A 14,643-nucleotide genomic window follows, 5' to 3' on the forward strand; every position below is an offset into this window, starting at 1 on the left:
TACACGTTACACGTGGTGTGTGTAACACGTCTGGTGCTCAGCAAGCTCTCAACTCTTCACACAAGTTATAACAGTTCTTTTATCTTTAATTTGATCTATTCTGTCACATGAAGAGTAAATGCCCACAAATTCTGGCCTGGGGCATTTGCCGTGTTCAGTAGAATTTCTTAGCTGTGTATAGATCACCGTCTTAAGTCTACTTTTTTTTTCTTCTTCTAAGTCGACTCTTTTTAAAACCCCAATGACAAGGCATCACAATGAAAAAAAATTCTCGTTTTACCTGCAATACATTTGTTCATCTGTGGTCAAGCTCTTAGCCAAATCTTTTCTTGCAAGATTTCTTTGAAAGTCCTGAAAGAAAGAATTCATTTAGTATTTTTCACTTGATCACTTACATTTTATGTATTTTAGGAGTAAGCAACATCTGGAATTAACATTTATTTATACAGTTTATTTTTTTAAAGCCAACTGATGACTCTTGCTGGCACTTTTTTCTTTCCTTTTCTTTTTTTTAAGATTTTATTTATTTTATTCGACGGACGGAGAGAGTACAAGCAGGGGGAGCAGCAGGCAGAGAGAGAGGGAGAAGCAGGCTCCCTGCTGAGCAAGGAACCAAATGCAGGGCTGGACCCCATGACCCTGGGATCATGACCTGAACCAAAGGCAGACGCTTAACGGACTTGAACCACCTAGGTGCCCCTGGCACTTTTTTCTGACATGACTTGGTCCAGCTGCTGGGTGATAGCCCTGGGACCAACCTCTCCCTCTCATAGCCTTCTTTGGAGGAGCTGGCCCCGCTGACCTCTGCTGGGCTCCCTTGGGTCAGGCCACTGTCTGGCCCTCTCCTGCTCTCTCTGGGCTGTCCCTTCTCCCTGGCCCACTCCAGCTGCTTCCCATTCATTTCCTGGCTTCCTCGCTTGCAGAGGGCTTGGGAATTCTTCCCAAGTGAAGCAGTGATCAGCATTCTTCACAGCTGGCAGTTTTCCTGCCAAATGGGAGTCTTCCTCTTGCCGCATCCGCACCTGTCTGCAGCTGAATGACTTCTGGATGTGTCTATCCATGGTAGCCAGAGCTCAGAGCACAGGGACGAGGGCACAAGGGTGGGAGCTGAATTCCTGTCCTCAGCTGCAGGGGAGGTGATGGAGGGCACACTTCATTCAGGGAAATGGAAATCGCCCATGTCCTTCCTTCCCCGCAGAGGTGCACCGGGAAGGGGAGCACCCCCCCATTCCTGCTCTGCCCTGCTATTTCCTCAAATGAGAGCACTAAGAAAGGTCCGCAGAGCCTGGAATCAACTCACGAGGGTTAAATCATGGAAAACACTGGAGGTTCAGACAGGAAATAGGAGCCAAGAGGATTTTCAGATAGTCGACAAAAACCAGAATCTCCTGAACCTTCTCCTCTATGGTAAGTGGAGCTGGCCACCGCCTGATAATGATTTCGGTGCCTCTCTAGGTGTCCTCCGATGGCTTCACACAGGGCCTGGAGTTCTAGTTCCTGGCCCGACTTCCTCTTTCCAGTAAAAGCAGGGTGTGGTGCAGCATTTTCCAGAGTGTTCTGTGGAACAATAATCCCCTGAGATGCTCCTTGAGGAAAGGTTTCCATGGCTGAATAACATTGTGCAATGTTGTGGGCGCTGTAGCTTGCTTGAGAAGATTCGCGGGAGTGCATTTGTATGTCAGAGGCTATTGGAAGTTCTGCTTTGCCCAGAGCCTCGGAAACTTACTGGACCACAACATGCTTCTTTCAAGTAACACCTAATAACAACCAGTAAAACTAATGTTCAATGGACATACCGTTCCTTCAACCCAGCAGGACACACCCACCTCAGGATCTTTGTCCTTGCTCTTCCCTCTGGCTGGAATGCTGTTTCTGTGGATGTTCACATAACTCTTCCCCCGGTCTCCTCAGATCTCTGAGGAACGGATGTTTTTCAGGACAATCCTATCTAAAGGGGCTCCTTCTTTTGCCCCCACCCATCTTTCTGTTTATCCCTTTATCCTGCTTCATTATTTTTTTCACAGCACTTATAACTATCTGACATTACAAATTGTTTATGTTATTACATAAGAATTAATTTGTTTTCAATAAGTCGTTTGTAACCGAAATGGAAGTTCATGTTGGCAGAGACATTGCTTCTCTCTCCGACGTGTTTTCAGCTCTGGAATGGCGAAACCGGCACTCAACCGAGAGCTGTTGGATGAACAAAACAGTGGAAAAGAGAAAGGGATCGCAAGGCAGGACACCTGGCACCCATCCCTGACTCTACCCCTTTCTTTCTTGATGTGACCTTGAGCAGATCCTTTCATTGCTTAGCCCCTTGATTTTTTTTTTTTAATATAAAACAAGGAGAAATAATACTCATCTTGCTTCTGTTACAGGAACATGAGGAGGAACAAATGAGGGCTTGACAAGGACGATGCTTTGTCAGCTGCCAGGGGCAGCTTAGTCCCTTCAGGCTGCTGTAACAAAAACACCACTGACTGGACGGATGACTTATATTAACAACAGAAATTTATCTCTCAGAATTCTGGAGGTCAGGAAGTCCAAGGTCAGGGTGCTGACAGATCCTGGGTCAGACGAGAGCCTGCTTCCTGGTTCATAGGTGGCTTTTTTGCCGCATTCTCACGCGGCAGAAGTACAGAGGGCTGTCTCTGGGGTCCATTCTCTAAGAAAACTCATCTTGTTCATAAGGGATCCACCCTCCTGACCTAATCACCTCCCAAAGTCCCCACCTCCAAATACCATCACGGGGGGTGGGGGTGGGGGTAGGTTTCAGCATGTGAATTTTGGAGGGACACACATATTCAGACCATAGCAGAGGCTGAGCACAGGCAGGGTGTAGTTATCAAAGGCAAAATGCAGAAAAGGAAAGGCAAGTAGCCCCCATAGTAGAGACCAGATTGTCTGGGAGTGTGAGGATAGGTCATTTTGACAGAAGGTGGGGACAGAGTAGGAAAAACCCAGAAGAGGTAGTACAGCGTAGGGAGGAAACACCCTTGAGTACAGTCCACAATCTCAGGGAACTGGGGGGCAGCCTTAAGGAAAGAAAGATGCACGGGTGAGCATTACCATGCCTCTGATACTCATCTTTTTAAACAAAGTTGATTTAATCCGTGTGAAAACTCTATGGGGTAAGCACTGTCTAGGTTTTATTTGTGAGGACATGGAGGCAGGCGGAGTGTCAATGCTATACCCATGGCCACATAGGAAGTGAGAGTCCAGATCTCCGTGCTGATCTGAGGCTGTGTGACAATGCAGTCTGGGCTCCCGCAGAGACCAGTGGAGCTACTCCTCCCTCTGTTCGGATGAGGCTCTGTTAAGAGCAAGGTCAGGGTTAACCAGGGAACACCTGGCAGCCTCTTCCTCAGCTGTGTGCAGCAAAAGAGCTTAAGCTGGGGAAGAGTTTATGACGAGATATAGGACCACGCACGGGGGTGGCTGTAGTAGGAGGGCAAGGGAAGGAAAGAGGATGGTAGGACGTTGTTAGGATGTAGCCCCAGTTTTGACATTGTTGTTGGCGGAAATGTGCATCTGTGTTGCAAAGGAAATTGTTGAGACTGGGGAGCATGGAGACTACCGCTAGCCTTGTTTACTTGTGTTATTTTCTGTTGCTAGGGCTGATTTCTTTTCATATCTTGTTTCTCTTTATTTTTTTTTTAAATCATGTGTTGATATTACTGTTTGCCTTAACTAGCTATCTGTGTGTCTCCATCTGAGTCCAACTAAAAATCATAAAGGACTTCAGTAACAAATCAGGGAATTGAAGCAATGGAGAGAGATCTAATTTTCTTCTCTATGTTACCAATGTTTGCCTAATGAGGATTTTAATCAACTTTGAAAACCCTTGATTTACATGGATGTTAAATTCATGAAAGGCAGCCCAGCAATCCAGCAGCTAGACCCAATACATGAGAGTAACCTGCGCTCAAAACACTGAGAATTTTGGCCTTAAAATAGGGGACCATGGTTAGAAATAAAATCTTGACAATTCTAGAATTTTGGATAGCTGACACCTCTGGGATTACACGAGCATGATGAAAGTGATTTCTATTTCATAGAGTTCATTTTCCTTATAAAAGTTGTCTGAGTGTGAGTCTGGGTTAGGGAAGTTTTGGCTCTGTGTATAAAGTGGTAAATCTAAACAATGATCAGGGTAATTCAGCCCTAAAACCCTTTTCTTAAAATAAATTGATCAGTGATATTTAGAGGCGAGAATGGGAACGGGGACATGTTTTTTCCTCTCATGTTTTCTTTGAATCATGCTTTCAGTTTTCTCAGTTCAAGTGAAAGGACTGTGTGTGTGTGTGTGTGTGAGAGAGAGAGAGAGAGAGAGAGAGAGGTGGGGAGAGAGAGAGCATTCCAAACTTTGTGAAGTTTCCCTCCTAGCTCTCTCTACTCGTGTGCTCCCCGCTCTCTGTTCCAGCGTGACGATCATGGGCGCAGTGTAGACAATGACTTAGGGATGGAAATGCTGACAGCAGACTCAGCATTTGAATTCTGGCTTCGCTACTTTCTTCTGGGTTTGGTACATTTTTAACCTCTCTGTTTCTGTTTCCTCATCTGCAAACAAAGAGAATAACAGTCCTTATATCTTACAGTTGTGTTGAAATAAATTTCTAGGCCAAAGACGGGGCCACTCCTGCTCAAGGTGTCCCATCAGCAAACCCAAACTTAGAGTGCTTTTGTGTCTCTGTAAATGGTTCTGCTTGACCAAAACCAGTATATTCAGTTAGCTAGCCCCAAATCCTGGGCCAAGCCAACTCCGGGCCTTCTTACCCCAAACCAGGTTGACTATGTGATCTGAGACAATCAGATATTTTCTTTTTCTTTTTTCTTTCCTTTTGTTTTCTTTCTTTATTTCTTTTCTTAAGATTTTATTTATTTATTTGACACAGAGAGAGAGATCACAAGCAGGCAGGGAGGCAGGCAGAGAGAGGAGGAAGCAGGCTCTCCGCAGAGCAGAGAGCCCAATGTGGGGCTCAATCCCAGGACTCTGGGATCATGACCTGAGCCAAAGGCAGAGGCTCTTACCCACTGAGCCACCCAGGTGCCCCAATCAGATATTTTCTATTTTTCTCTTTCTAGTTCTTTATTCTTCATCTTGTAAAAGTTTCTTGTCTTCTACCCCCTTTTTGCTGGCCTCAGGAGACTGTCCACTTCATGAAGTGTTAAATTCCTTGTTTCACCTAAAATTGTCCTCTTTTCATCATTTTTATAGACAGTTGTCATGAAGATTCCATGAGATAATGCATATGGAGCATCTGATACCTGGTCCACACTCAGTAAATATTTGTCAGGGTTATTTTTAACACTAACAACCTCTCCATTCTCTGTGAGGATATGCCTTTCTTGAGGAAATGAATGATTTTACTCATGTTGTGATCCTCATGATATCTTGAATACAGTAGGTGTTTAATAACTGTCTGTGTAAGGGAACAGAATCCACATGTTAATGATACTCAGAGTGTTGTGTCTAACCCTTAGGCTTCTCGAAAAGATGCCTGTCAGGAGGCAGGTTGAGTGTTTGAATGCTTCACTGCCCTAAAAGTAAATTCATGGTGTATTTCTCAATATCTTAGACATTCAAATGTCACCTTATTTTTTAAACATACACTACTTAGGTTGGATCCTACTGTTCTGTCGTCTTCCCAGGGCGCCTGATTTTTACAGAGCTGGTAGGGTCCCTGGGTGCATGAAGAGACTCACGGTTGTGGAAACCAGACAACTAAAGTTCCAAGCAGCGTGGCTGGGAAAATGGTCATTTCTGTTTTGTCTGGGTTGCATTCTTGCACTTGCTTTTCCATGAGGTGGTCAAACAGAGGCAGAGAGAAAACTGATTAGGTGAGTCATCTCTATTATTAATAATAGCTTTGGAAGCCATTGTGGGCATTTGCTAAGGAGAACAGCTTCCCTCCCCTGAGAAACTGAGCCCAGCGTGCTTCAGCTGCTGCAACACCCCTCTTTGCAAGGGACCCTGGCCCAAGAAGCAAGGCTCCCTGCCACCATCCTCCTCCTCCAGTTAGCCCCCCTCTCAGCTCCCTGCTGAAGCTGAAGGAGATGCTCACCCCTCCTGCATTGTTCTTTGGGCCCTCTGTTCCCTCTGCTCCCCAAGCTTCTCCTGGTGTCCTTTTATTCTGGGTTGGGAGGGGAGTGTGTTCTCTTTCTTTCCGTTCCTTTGCAAATGAAAGAGCTCAGTGTAAAACATTTTTGTAAGCTCTGAATAAATTCAGTCTGAATTTTAAAAAAATCGATCATTCTCTGTCCACGTGGGACATACAATCTGTGGCACTGACTGCAGAGATCATTTAGGTCCCGCAGATCAAACTACACAAACAGCATTTCATTGCAGAGAGATGGCAAAAATGGACCTTATTAAGAAGCACTGTGAGGATAAAACGTGATTAAAGCGAGTCAGAGGAAATTACTAGTCAGGGGTCAAGAAAGGAGAGAGGGGGCCTGATCATAGAAATACAGGCCCAGCTGAATTAATTCTATGGGCATTTGTTTATCATAATTGAGCATAAACGTTTGAGTAACAATCACACCTCCAAATTATGTGAAAATTATGCTCCTTTCAATGGCATAAAACAGTTTACATGCTCATGATCAACTTGGCCAGGCACATGTAATGATGTGAAAGCGAAGATAGCCATGTAATGTTTCCATTTTTAAAAAAGTCATTTTTTCCTTTATTTATATTTACTTGTCAATTTCAAAGGAATCAGAATTCATTATATCACATAAATAAAGTATCCAAAGGCAGGAGCTCCTGCTGTTTCAGGAAGTTACCCTATATTTAGAAATTCTAGGTGACTTTCTGATAAATGTATTTCTTTTAGAAAAGCCATCCTAGGGCGCCTGGATGACTCAGTGGTTTAAAGCCTCTGCCTCAGCTCAGGTCATGATCTTGGGGTCTTCGGATCGAGTCCCGCATCGGGCTTTCTTCTCATCAGGGATCCTGCTTCCCCCTCTCTGCTTATAATAAATCAAGTAAATAAATAAAATCTTAAAAAAAAAAAAAGAAAGAAAGAAAAGCCATCCTCACCATCTAAACCTAAGTGGATAGAGTAGAGGCTGTTTCTAATGAAGCACAGGAATTCCTGATGTCATCTTGTGTGTGGCAATCTCTCAAATTAAGAGAGGAGGATCAGAGAATGCAAAACCCCTCGGTATACGGAGCAACTTGAAAGAAATGTGTCAAAAGCTCACTACAAGCAGTCGCAGTTTGCAGCACAATACGATCCTATAGAAAGTGAAAAGGTCCGCTGTTCTCTGTATGTAACTTGCCCTTGGAAGTGGGGTGTGTGTGTGTGTGTGTGACAAACCTCACAGATCAACAGCCTCCCCTTTGAGCAAATGTGGGAAACCACTTGTTAGTTCCTCCCCTCTAAGCACCCCTCCCTGTGGCTCCACTTCGTTTTCAAACTATTTTCTTTTTGATAAAGGCTCAGAAATGCACGAACCCTCGTGAGGTCTAGTCCAACTCACAGTGGCCCCAAGATAAGAATTGGGGCATCGTGTGCGATAAGGTGGGGGAACGTTACTTTATTGCTGGTTTGCACCAAAATTTCTCTCCGAAAGGGGGATGGATGTATTTACTTTGAAAAGGACCCTGATAGGAACAGGGAAAGGAGAAGGGAGCCCCCGAGGGGCTAAGGGTGTGGGCGGAATGTTTCTGAGACAAAGGGAGCAACTGGGCAGGAACTTCCCAGCCCAGCGAAACGAGATCAGGCTGGGCTGCAGTCACTGGGAGGGCGGAAAGCGGCTTCCCTCTGTCCCGGCGCTTCCTCTCTTCCCTCCCGCACAAATCTCAGCTAAAATGAAGGAACTGGTTTCATATTTGGTGGACGTGGTTTGTTTTGTTTTGTTTTTTAACTTGCATCAGGGGGGCTTGTGTGCAGATCAGCAGAGTAGGAGAGAGTTAACTTGTATGGACCCAAGCAGAGAAAAACCTCTGAGAATAAGTATTTAGGAATTTATAAAAGAAACTGTAGGGAGGCCTCTAGACACAGATCTGGATGGGTTTACTGAAATCTTTGAGGGGTTAAGAGGGGGGTAAGAGAGCCTTTTATGGCATGTTGTTCCAGCTACTTTATGGGAAACCTCTACTTTGTGATACCATCTTCATTGGTGGAAAGCTACTATGTGTCTTAAGCTACTTCATGGGCAGGTACCTGGAAACATGATTCTATAAACACCTAGCATTATCGTTGATTCTGGAGTCTCTGAACTGGCTAAACTTCAAAATGATGTTAGTTTAAGAGGCTGGCTGACGGAAAGGAACAATTCTTGCATAGAATAACAAAGGACTTTAAGATCTTAGTCTTACAATTCATAAACATCCAACACCACCAGTTTTTCCCACATCAATTCAGAATCCTTGAGAATGAGGAAAGAATTCAGAACCAGCTAAATCGGATATCTAATATTCCCAAGGGGTTTGTCATTAGCCAAGGTTGCTAAGGTATAGGTGAAGATAAGTCAAGATATTTGACCCTTTGCACATGATCATCATATCTGTGCTAGGATCAAATCTAGAGTACTGCTGTGTAAACCAAGAAACAAAAATATATTTGACAATGTTTTACGGTGTGTTTTAGAATTTTAGAGGTATAAAAAACTAATGGTACATCACCTAAAGAAATGATTCAATGTCATCAGCTACTTCCTCCAACTGGAATGCTCTGATCCAGAGTTTCAGATTGCATCACGTCCTGAGAGATGCCTTCCTGGACCACCCCTTACAAAGTTTCCCCTTACACATCACTCTGGATTTTCTTCACAACACTTACCACCACCAGAAACAATCTTTTTTTTTTTTTTTTTAAACCTGCTTTTGGTCTGTCTGCCAACCATTGCAATATGAAGACCATGAAAGCAGAGAGTTGATGTTCCTTGTTGATTGCTTCTCAAACTCTAGGATTGATGCCTGGCATCTAATCAGAGCTCAGTAAATATTTGTTGGATCATCTAATGAATTTTACTCAGCCTTTAATCTATAGATTATCAGAATCCTCACAGACTACTACAAAAATAGTGTGGTTATTATTACAAAGAAATACATACTGAAGGATTCTTTAGCTGGTGTTTTGATCTAATTCTTTTTTATTATCATCTTAATCTTGGATCATGTAAATGATGATCACATTATACCTATCAGGATATTTTGTAAGAAAGAAATTCAGAATCATAGGAGCAATTTGGCAGTAACTTCCCAGTGCAGTTGGGAAGTGATACACTGGAGCTAGATCTAAAGATTCAATTAAATGATATAACAGTACAGTTCAGTTTTTATATGGAGGAATGTTTTGATGTTCAATTTTAGCTTTAGGTTAATAGCAGTATAAGATTACATTCTTGGGTCATTAGAAGGATGACTTTACTTTTTTTAATATTAAAAAATGCAATGGTGGATGCTAGATAGCAATTCCTAGTCGCAAGATTTAGCAAGATTTAATATTACTTTTGATTTCAAAATTTGAAAATATAATTATGACTAGGGGATGTATAAATGTCTTCAAAATGAGAACAAATAACAAGAATGTTCTTTAGCTCCATGCTACGGATAATTAAAAGAAGATATATTTCAGGATAGAAATATACTATTTTGAGAGAGACTGTTTTTCTCCTTTATACCTTATTGCTTTGATTTTTTTTGAGGATCTTATTTGTTATGTGTTGTCATAGGAATCTTGTTTTATAATGTAACTAGACTTGTTAAACATAAAAATATTAATTTTATTCTATGCATATTATTTTCTCCATCCTCATATAAGAACAATAACAGAAGCACTGCTGAATTAAACTGGATGCAGAAAAGAAATTTCCAGAAAAATTTCCAAAATTTCCTCTCCAGAATTGGTGTGTGCATACATACTACTGGCAGAGTAAAGAAAGAACTATTATCAGGTTTGTGTATGCACAAATTGTTTTGGTTTTGTTTCCAAAAAAAGGCATTTTATTTATTTATTTATTTTATTTATTTATTTTTTATTTTCCATAACAAATTACCAGAAAATTTAGTGGCTTAAAACAATGATAAACATTAATCTCTCACAGTTTCTGTGAGGACTTAGGGACCAGCTAATGTTCTGCTGGGCAATCTTTCATGAAGTTGCAGTCAAGATGTTGGCCAGGGTTACGGTCATCTGAAGGTTTGACTGGGGCTAAAGAATCTGCTTCCAAGATGGCGCACTCACATGTCTGGAAACTATGTGGTGCTTGTTTACAGGAGACCTTGTTTCCTCATGATGTGTATTTCTCCATGGGGCTGTTTGAGTGCCTTCATAACATAGTAGTTGACTTTTCCCAGAGCAAATGGTTCAAGTAAGTAATGTAGAAGTTTCTATGTTTTTTATGATCTTGCCTCAGAAGTCACACAATCACCTCCCTCACATTCTACTAGTCACACAAACCAACCTTTATACAATATGGGAAGGGACTATGTGAAGGCATAAATATCAGGAGATAATAATAATTGCGGGATCATCCTGGATGCTAACTATCACAGTGAGACATAGCAAGGTTATCTTAAAATCTACCACTGTTATGAATTTTGAATTGATTATCCATGTTCACTAAAACCTGCTTTGCAAATTATGGAGTAGTGATAAAAAAATGGAAATAGTATTTAACAAAAAGGCCTGATAAGTGTATAAATAATATTTCCCACCGAATATTATGAATAACATATATCATCACATTGGATAAGGCAAATAAGTAATTATTATTGAATCTGTTTCATTGAACATGGGTAATCAATTCAAAATTCATAAGATGAAAAACATTTTGTTGGGAAATGAGATCATATCATTGAAAAGAAAAAACATGGATGAAGGGAAGGATCAGAAAAAAAAAAAAGATAGGATCAAAAGAAAGAATCCAGAGAAAGTAGTAGAAAAAGAGAAAGGAAAGGAAAGGGGAAAACAAGGATGAGAAAAGACAGAAATAATAGCAGAAGATATAGAAGACAAAGCTATAGAAATAAGTGTCAAAAGAAAAGGAAGAGGAAAGTAGAGGAAAAAGAGATGATTTGTGCAAAAGGCAGAAGAAGGAAAGGGAGAAAAGATCATGAGAATGGGAGAGAGTTTATTTTTAAAAATTATTTATTTATTTAAGAGAGAGAGTGGGGGAGGAGCAGAAAGAGAGGGAGAGAGAGTGTCTCAAGCAGACACTCCACTGAGCATGGAGCCTGACACTGGGCTTTATCTCACAGCCCTGAGATCATGAGCTGAGCTAAAATGAAGAGTCCAATACTCAACTGACTGAGCCACCCAGGTGCCCCAAGGCAAGGAGAGTTTAAAAAGGAAAAAAAAGAGATTAGCCTTCTCACTCCTTTCCTCTGCTGGTATCTTGATCCTTCACCACCTCAGGTCAGGGCCAGGGACTTGCAGCCTCTGTGTAGGTTTTCTTCCCGTTTCCCAGCTTCTCTAGAGCTTCCTTTAAGACCTGGTCCTCAGAACCGTAGTTTTAGCTTGTTGTGCAGACTAGGTTGGCCAAGTGTTTCTGGAGAGAATACTGGAATGACCCTTTTATTTAACATTCAAGTTGTTCTTGTTAAGGACATACTATCTTGCTGGATAATATTTTTCTAAAAGTATTGAAAAATTGTCATTTATCTTAAAAAAACAAAAAACAAAAAACAAACCTCCCCCAAACCTAAGCAAATAATTTTCAGAGAGATTTTGGTTCTGTCGAAGTTATTACCATACTTGTATTTTGTTCCCTTTGTGTTTCTGCAGATTAGTATAGTTTATATATTTTTTTCTTTTTGGGTTTTTGATTCAGGGTTTACTTTAATTCAGTTTCTTGATTCAATTCATGTTTCTGTGATTAAAGGAAAACTCTGGTTTAAAAAGTAGTCATATGGCTGCTTTCTTTAGCCAAGACTTTTTTTCTTCTTTAGAAGAACATTACATAATTTGTCTTTCAATAATGTTTAACTTATCGATTTAAGGAAAGTTTGACTAAGCAATTTTCATATATTGAAATATTAAATAAGCAAATGGAGAATCTGTTTTTTAAAATATATTCTCCACGTACTTTTTGAAAAAAGATTTATGTATTTATTTTAGAGAGACTGAGGCCGAGGGTGAGACAATCTCAAGCAGTCTCCATGCCCAGCCGAGCCTGACATGGGGCTCAATCCCAGGACCCTGAGATCATGACCTGGGCCAAAATCAAGAGTCAGATGCTCAACCAACTGATCCACCCAGGGACCCCTCCCTGATGTACTTTCTGATGTACAAGTTAACTCACAAAGGTAAAGGTTTCCATGCTAATTCAAACTGTGGTGTCCTTTCTTCTTCCTTTTCCATTTCATTGATTTTGTTTGTTTGTTTGTTTGAGTGTGTGTTTGTAGGTGAATATGAGTGAGCTGAGGACAGTTAATTAACAAGCATTTATTGCCTATCCATTATATACATAATGAATAAAAAAATAGACATAACACTTAACAAAGCATCTGGGGTGAAATAAGAGAAAAAATATGTTCACGGTTCCTGGGAAACTTAGAACGTAAATAGGTAGAAACAGAGTGAAAGAACAAACTTGAGATGACATATGAAATGTGAAATTATTTAGAACATATTAAATATATCACAAATAAGAGAATACAGAGTGAATGATCAGAGCAGAACTGGGCCAGTCTTAGAAAACTATCTTCAGTTGGAGAATATCGAACCAAAATTTGAGATTGGATTTGGTCCAGGATTAATGGAAATGGGTGAGATTGATTTCCATGTGTGTGGTGGGAAGTATGGGGGCCAGGGGTAGCTTAGTGTGTAAAAGGGATTGCCAGTGAAGGTAAACATATCTCTAGTGACTTGGGAAATGATTTAAAGAAGTGAATCTGGAAAGATAAATTTAAATGCACAATCTGTGACCCAAATTTTTTTAAACGAATCCTTTCAAAATGTTACAGAAGGCTTGTTGTTTGAGAAGAACTGTGTATTTGTTCTGTATGAAACAGTTTGAAATGATGATAATGGATAACAGAGCTTAAATAAATGACAAGTAGCAAAAAATATATGATTTATTATCACATACCTAACTGATGAGTGTACAATATGAATGTCTTATTTCTCTAAGCTGACAAGTAATTGAAATAATGTGGACACTTTTGGACTCTCTGTATTGCTCAGATGTGCAGATGTACACACAGAAGTCTGCTGTGATGAGCTCTTGGAGTCTGAAGACTGGACTTCAAATCCCATTCTATTGATTAAGACTGCTCTACCTCTGGAGAAGTTGCTTAAATACATTCAAATTCAGTGTCACAGGGGTGGCTGAGGATCAAACAAGACAATGTATGTGAAATTACCTAGCATATGTTAGGCACTCGATGTACTTTTACTTTATTGTTTTCCCTGAGAAGCAGTGGGGCTTTATGGAGAATGTTGTCAGGCTGGGGTGGGAACAGAGAAAATATTTGATTCATATTTTAAGTAAAGGGTGAAGCATGTCTTTCATATTCTTTTTAGTGGAAAGATTTAGGAAGCTCCATACATCTGTATATCACCCAGTTTTCTGGAAACGGGTCTGGGGAAAAGAGGCCTACTTATAGCCAATCACAAGGATTGGTCTTTTACGGCACAGAGCAAACATATACAAAAATAGCTTTCTTCCTCCTCATAGGACTTAGTTTATTGTAGAAAGTTTGGAAAGTCCAAAATGTGAAGCCACACATTAGCCACAAAAAATGATTTTGGTGTATTTTCTTCAATTTCTTTTATGCAACATAAACTTACATTGGAATTAGCTGTACATATCTTTTATAACCAGATGTTTCTCATCTCCACTGTATAGGAAGCATATTCTTATGCCACTACCCAGAAGAATTTTCTGAAAACATAACTTTGAATGGTTATACAGTACATCCTGTAGTATGGCTCTAACAATAATTTATTTAATTATTTCCCTATTTTTAAGGCTGTTTAGAATATTTGCCATAACACATGTCACTGTAATGATTATCAGTATATGTAAATCTCTGATGATTTATTTGAAATAGATCCAAGAAATGGAATTATTACACCACAAAGTAGAAATACCTGTAAGCCTCTTAACTCACATTGAGAATTATCCTATGGAAAGGTACCAATTTTATGTTCCTCTTACCAGTGTATGACACCCAGCATTTCCCAGAACTCTTGCAGGGAAGCATTTCTATGAAGGCTTCCTTCACAAGTGGTTGCCATGCCCATCTGGGCTGATTAATTTCTGGAAACCTTTGTTAATGGTTATTTATTAACAATCACTGCCTTTGTATCTGAGGCTTTCCATTTCTTCTTTATCTTCATTACAATTTACATGTTTCCTTTTAAAGTGTTTTCTGAAAAACAGCAAAGCAGTCAATGTGCTAATAAAACTAAAATTGAGATTTAATTTCTTAGATAAAATTGAGGCAGGCTGACAAACTCCGACTTGTGGGAAGCCTGGATGGGTGGTTGCCTGGCAAATACTTCATGAGTCATTGTTTTTAAAACCCCTAGAGCCAGGAAGAAAGGGCCGATTAGCTGGAATGAGTTTTCATATTCCCATTTCACATATTTCTAGAAACAGTACAGTTTTTGAACATGTTAAATGGTCCAAAATTAATAAATGATGATAAAAGCAGAAGATGAGCTGCTTTAGGCAAAT

General features: G+C 40.4%; 1 long non-coding RNA gene across 3 annotated transcripts in view; it reads right to left on the minus strand.

Annotated features, from left to right (window-relative positions):
- Window positions 1–276: 276 nt before the first annotated feature.
- The window catches only part of LOC309870549, a 182,227-nt gene continuing 167,860 nt past the window's right edge, over window positions 277–14,643 (minus strand). For 2 of the 3 annotated variants that reach the window (XR_014314686.1, XR_014314687.1), the window contains one exon: window positions 12,483–14,335. This is a non-coding gene — a long non-coding RNA (uncharacterized lncRNA). Of the gene's footprint in view, window positions 352–12,482; window positions 14,336–14,643 lie in introns of those variants that run through there. The other variant, XR_014314685.1, reaches the window with a different exon arrangement.

Source organism: Mustela nivalis (genome assembly GCF_964662115.1).
Source record: "Mustela nivalis genome assembly, chromosome: 7".
NCBI lineage: Eukaryota > Metazoa > Chordata > Mammalia > Carnivora > Mustelidae > Mustela > Mustela nivalis.